Raw genomic sequence first — 5878 nt, forward strand, 5'->3', positions numbered from 1 at the left:
TATATATATATATAGAGAGAGAGAGAGAGAGAGAGAGAGAGAGAGACAGACAGACAGAAAGAGAGAGACGCGCGCATTTTTACATTTGTGTGCACGTAGCGTATGCATATGTGTAGTTATTGTTTTTACCTCTTCCGATTTGCGTAACAGTTATAAAATCAATAGAACGCCATACGCACGCCCTTCACGTACATCAAACACACCCCCCCTCTCAGTAGCATAGGATATACATACACACAATCACAAATTCGTACACGCACACTCACTGCGTCCCACACACACTCTCTCTCTGTTTGTCTCTCGCACGCGCGTATACTAGACATACTCTAGCACATGTAAGCAAAGACATGCTGACATACCTGCACAAACACTACGTTCAGAAGACACACATACTTACACGCACGCACATGCGCGCGCGCGCGCGAGAGAGAGAGAGAGAGAGAGGGAGATTGGAAAGCATGCGAGTGAACTGGGTTTATAATATTTCTATATGATATCGAATTTATTGCTCGGGACATGTTCGCGCGCGCACACACACACACACACACACACACTGAAGGAGAGAGCGAGCAAAAAAGAGACAGAGAGACAGACAGCCAAAGACAGATAAAAAGACCACGTATCACAAACGAAATACAGACAGTCTCATGCATTGCAATCACGCCTCTCTTCAAGTTTTATTTATATATTTTATCAATTTTTATTTTCGTTTTCATATATACGATTATTGCAAACCCCACCATTAATGTTTTTAGACTTTCGGAGTCTCATCTTCTAGGTGGCGTGCTGATGGCGTGGCTGCTGTTAATTCCATTGTAGACAAGGCCAATATGATAGCTGTAAACAATACCAGCAAAGTTTGAATTCGTGTGGTTAGATTTATCCATCATCCGCCAGGCGCTCATTTTTATATATGATTTGTCTTTGTGTTTGTTTAAAGATTGTGCTATATTATGAATATTGTTTACACAATCAATCGTCTACGTTTGGTGATGGTGGTGGTGGTGGTCTTGGAGGTATTCTGAAAAGTATTAATTTGTTGAGCGTTAATGTTTTCCTATCTTCTTCAGTTTTGAGTTGTGTCGTTCAGAGCATTGCAATTGTTCTTTTAATTCTCAGTTCAAAAGATACATCTGGCTAATGACGTATAGAACTCATAGTAAAAAAAGAAAACATGTTCTCACATTAGCGTCTATAGCAATTATACTGGACTTGCTTTCTATAAAAAGGTAGCAACAACACACGCCAAAATTCGAGTCACCTTGAAGCAGAGACAACGAAGGCACGGAAACGTTATTGTTTTAGGATCCTTACTATACAAAACAAACTACAAATAACTAATGTGACAATATAGAGAAACATAAGTTGATAAATATATAAACATAAAATAAGAACATCGTCGTGTATGAGTGTGTGTGTGGAGGGTGAGTGTGTGCGTGTGTAGATGTGTGTTATATGAGTGTAGTCGTATAAAGAGATGCCCTACGTAGGAACAGTGGAATTACGACCACATGATGTTACAACGGATCAGTTATAAAAAACTCAAATATTCCCGCCTAATCTGCGAGTGCTTAGCGCTTATTGTACGAGTCAGTGCATTTTTTTCTTGGCATTTAGTATACTTCAGCCGTCGTAACGCAAGTATTTCTATTACCGTCTGTGGATTTAGCACCCCTGGAAGCTGTAAAGATTTTTCTAACTACTAATGCACCCGATACGGAGCAGAGGCAGTCACATTATTTGGAAATTAAAAATGTAAGTAATTTGACAACATAAGGAAGAAAGGAAAAATAAATGATATCACTCATGATCACACTTATTCTTAAGGATAGGCGTAGAGTAAATTGTTCGGAAGCTTTGTCAAACATATTACCGATTAACGACAATATCTATCAAAAGAAGCATCAAAGAATTATCCTCGAGATGGAAAAATGTTTCTACTCTGGATGGAACATCAACGGGAGAAAGTAAACCCCGCAAAAGACTGTATTCATTAACATCTATTAACAAACACTTAAATCTAAGGTTAGATGTAGTTTGAAGACGTTGAAGAACGAATATGATTGAGAAGAAAACTTTAAAGCAAGCAAACAGCTGAATGGTTCAGACCTTCTGCGTTGCGACCAAGGGAATTATAAAATAGGATAGGCATGGTTGTATGGTCAAGAAGCTCACTTTGCTATGGCGTGGTTTCGAGTTTAATCCCGTATTGGAAACCTCTTGAGCAACTGACTTCTATTATAACTCCTGACCGACCTTGTGAGCGAATTTTGTAGACGAAAACTGTGTAGGAGCCTATATATATATATATATATATATATATATATATATATATATATATATATATATATATACACATATATATACACACATACAGTCTTCCACGGGTTTTCGAACGAAGACTAAGGCCGAAACTTCGAGGTCACTATCAAATACTATTCATGTACAAGAATAATAAACACGTATGCTACAAAAAGTATTAAATATTTTGTTACATCTTGACATAAAAACAAATACACATACAAACATACATACATACATATATTGTGTGTGTGTGTCATTGTTTGTCCTCATCCTCGTTTGACAATGGGTATTGAGTTGTTTACGTTGCAAACATTTGCCAAAGTGTCTGATGAATAAGTAGCACACTAAAAATAAGCATTGGTGTCGATATATTCCACTAAACCCGTGAAGGCTGTGCCCCAGCATGGTCGAATTCCTATGACTGAAACATGCAAAAGATAAAAAAGATTAGAAAGAAAATTAAATGAAGAAAACAGAAAAACATACTGGGTATTGTATATGGCGATATTTCAAAATGTATAAAATTGAAAGTGTTTCGTATGCATTCCATACTAGTAATGCATATAAAATATAATCTTCCACTAAAACTAGGTCAGATAGGTATAGGTCTTGGAGGTACTCCCATACCGACATCCGGTTGACCAGAAAGGAACCCGGTTGTACCTCGAGGAGTAATTGAATATCTGGATAAATGTGTATGGGTTATATGTGTGTAGGCTATGAGTGAATGTGATATATCAGTTTTTAAATAGAGATGTATGTATCTGTCTATCAACACACACAAATATATGGTAAGAAGCTTGCTCCCCAAACATATGGTTACGGGTTCAATCCCACTTCGTGGCAACTTGGAGATGTGTCTGTCCTTTTATAACTTCAGCCCGACCTAACCTTGTGAGTGGATTTGATAGACGAAAACTGAAAGAAGCCCGTCATATATAATGTGTGTGTGACCACCGCTTGACAACTGGTGTTGATGTGTTTATGTTACCGTAGTTTAGCTGTTCGGCGAAAGAGACGATAGGCTTAACAATAGGCTTAACAAAACTATCTTTTTAAATAAGACCAGGGGTTGATTCATTCGACTGAAAATTCCTCAAAACGATGCCTGACTGAAACAAGTGAAAAGCTAATGTAGTATGTGTACACTCAAACAGATGTGTATATATATATATATATATATATATATATATACATAATATTTATCGCTAAATTCCACGATCTTTTCGCTCCAAGTCAGAATATAAACAAATGAATACATGTTGCTATGACGACTGCATGTAAATGAAGATGGCTTGGCGTCAAATGGAGTTGTTGTCAGATCTACACGGCATGTGGTGCTTTCTGATAGCAAAATGTCACGTCACTGACAGAAAGGCTTCCTCGTGGAACATCATTGATCAACACACAGACAGACACACATGCGCACGCACGCAACACTTTGTCTCTCTCTCACTATGCACACACACATGTATATATGAACGTTTAACATATTTATACATATATACACACACACATACATTCGTTCATTCATATATATATATATATATATATATATATATATGAATGAATGTATGTATATACATATATGCATACATGAATATTTTCATGTTGTCTATCTATCTATCTATCTATATATATATCTATCTTTCTATATCTTTATTTGTATGTATGTATGTATGTATGTATGTATGTGTCCCTGTATGTTTTTCTCTCCGCTTTTCTCTGTAGCACCGCCTTTAGTCGAGCAAATCGACCCCAGGACTTATTCTTAGTAATCCTAGTACTTATTCTATTAGTCTCTTTATGCCGAACCGCTATGTTACGGGGACGTAAACAAATAGCATCGGTTGTCAAGCGATGTTGGGGGACAAACACAGACACACAAACACACATACTTACATACATACTGTTTCTGTCTACCAAATCCACTCACTAGGCATTGGTCGGCCCAAGTGTATAGTAGAAGACACTTGCCCAAGGTGCCACGCAGTGGGACTGAACCCGGAACAATGTGGTTGGTAAGCAATCTACTTACCACACAGTTAACTTTTTCTTAACATTTATAGCGAAAATTTCAAATTTTGAAATTCTCGCTCGACCGCCACCACCATCACCCATTCACAGCATCCCGACGCCTGCTGTCGTTTCTCTTTCATCACTTGCTACTCTTTAACATAGCGCTGATATGCGCCTTGTCCACAAAACTGCTGTTAATTGATTGTCCTTTGTTTTAGATGATGGCTCATCTGTGTGTTTATATATTATGTTTACATGTGTTATGTCTTGGCTTGGTTTAATTGTAGGATCCTTCTCTCGCTCTATATTTATACATACATACATACACTAATTCACACACACACACACACACACACACACACACACACACACACACACACACACACACAGATATATAATAATACAAATAATATGTGAGTATATGCATATATACGTACATGTATGTACATACCTACATCTACACGTATATATAAATGCATATCTAAGTAAAGGATGTCACAAAAAACAAAACGTGGACAAAATGAAAAACAGAACATAAACAGGGCACAGAAAACAAACAGGCCATATAGAGAATATTTCCTTCATCAGCTGTCCCTATTCTAAACTAAGCGTTTCGAAGAGTTAGGGCAGGACGGCTGTGAGATAAGAAGCTTGCTTCCCAACCACATACTTATGGGCTCAGTACCACTGCGCGATTGTCTTATATAGCTCTGGGTCGACCAAACATTTGTGACTGGATTTGGTAGATAGAAACTGAAAAAAAATCGTTGTTGTGTGCTAGTGTTTGTCTCCCACCACCGATTGACATCTGATGTTGGTGTTTACATCCCTCTAACAATAGTGGTTTGACAAAAGCAGCTTGATAGGCTTGAGAAAAGACAAAAGTAATAATAATATTGTACCCCAGTGTCATTTTCATGACATGTGTTGCTCTCTCACTCAGTAATAATTATAAGTACTGTGATCGATTCGTTAGACTAAAATTCTTCAAGGCGTTGCCCCATCATGTCTGCACTCAGATTATTGAAACAAGGGCCGTGCAGTAACTGAGTCGAAAAGATTTTGAGAATAACATACGGATTATTACAACGTCAAATAACACCCACGATGTCCTTACCATGATGTCCTTATTAACGTTTCAGCACAAAGCAATACTCCTCCTCCTCGTTATCATTATCATCATCATCATCATACTTCTGCATCTTCTCCTGCACAACTACTCGCCGATTATAACCATTTAGCTTCTTGAGATCAGGTTTCACCACTTTTTCTCATCTTCGTCATACGTAAATGCTTTTCCTTTAATCATTTGACACTCCATACAACAGTCTTCCATCACCACTGCCGTCTTATTATATGTTGGTACTCTTACCGATCTTTTTCCTGCTCAAAGTCCACGTCGTTCCCATATACCCCATATATTTTCAGTTCATATATGGTCAGTTTTTCATGCATAATAAATATTGCATGCATCAGTTCTTATAAGCACATATATTTCCCTCTCTCTCTATCTCTCTCTCTCTCTCTCTCTCTCTCTCTCTCTCTCTCTCTCTCT

The 5878-nt window shown here is 37.7% G+C and overlaps 1 protein-coding gene and 1 long non-coding RNA gene across 2 annotated transcripts in view; one reads left to right on the plus strand and one right to left on the minus strand.

Annotated features, from left to right (window-relative positions):
- The window catches only part of LOC106881018 (zinc finger protein Noc), a 35360-nt gene that overhangs the window by 10585 nt on the left and 18897 nt on the right, over positions 1–5878 (plus strand). The gene's annotated exons all lie outside the window — the stretch shown is intronic.
- Positions 163–3826, minus strand: LOC106881020 (uncharacterized). The gene is made up of 3 exons (XR_001410805.2): positions 3296–3826; positions 2540–2725; positions 163–1021 (listed from the first exon to the last, which is right to left on the minus strand). It is a non-coding gene; the product is annotated as an uncharacterized LOC106881020 (long non-coding RNA).

This window comes from Octopus bimaculoides, chromosome 3, assembly GCF_001194135.2.
Source record: "Octopus bimaculoides isolate UCB-OBI-ISO-001 chromosome 3, ASM119413v2, whole genome shotgun sequence".
Lineage (NCBI taxonomy): Eukaryota > Metazoa > Mollusca > Cephalopoda > Octopoda > Octopodidae > Octopus > Octopus bimaculoides.